This window comes from Oryzias melastigma, linkage group LG3 (genome assembly GCF_002922805.2).
Source record: "Oryzias melastigma strain HK-1 linkage group LG3, ASM292280v2, whole genome shotgun sequence".
Taxonomy (NCBI): Eukaryota; Metazoa; Chordata; class Actinopteri; order Beloniformes; family Adrianichthyidae; genus Oryzias; species Oryzias melastigma.
In genome coordinates, this window is record NC_050514.1 from 18,297,468 (window position 1) to 18,297,888 (window position 421).

Sequence of the window (421 nt, forward strand, 5' to 3'; positions counted from 1 at the left end):
GCATATTCTTAGTGGCTTATTAACTTGGTATTAGTAAGATATTAATAAGCGGCTTATTAATATCTTAATAAGTGCTTATAATCATCTTACTAATGCTTATTAATATCTTATTGATACCACGCCATAATTTAGATAATAGTGTAATAAGCGGCTTATTAATATCTTTATAAGTGCATATAAGCAAATTATAAGCATCTTACTAATGCTTATTAATATCTTATTAATAGTTAACAAGCACACCTTAATATAAAGCGTTACCGTATTAAATACTCTTACAGTTGAATAAAAAAGAGGTACAGGGAAAATGTGCAGCTTAATTTTGGTAACATTAAAATATAACTCAAAGGGAAGAATAAAAAGAGGAAGGAAGACAATATTTCCCACGTTCTATAGGCTTAGCAGAGTTTTAGTAAATATCAGG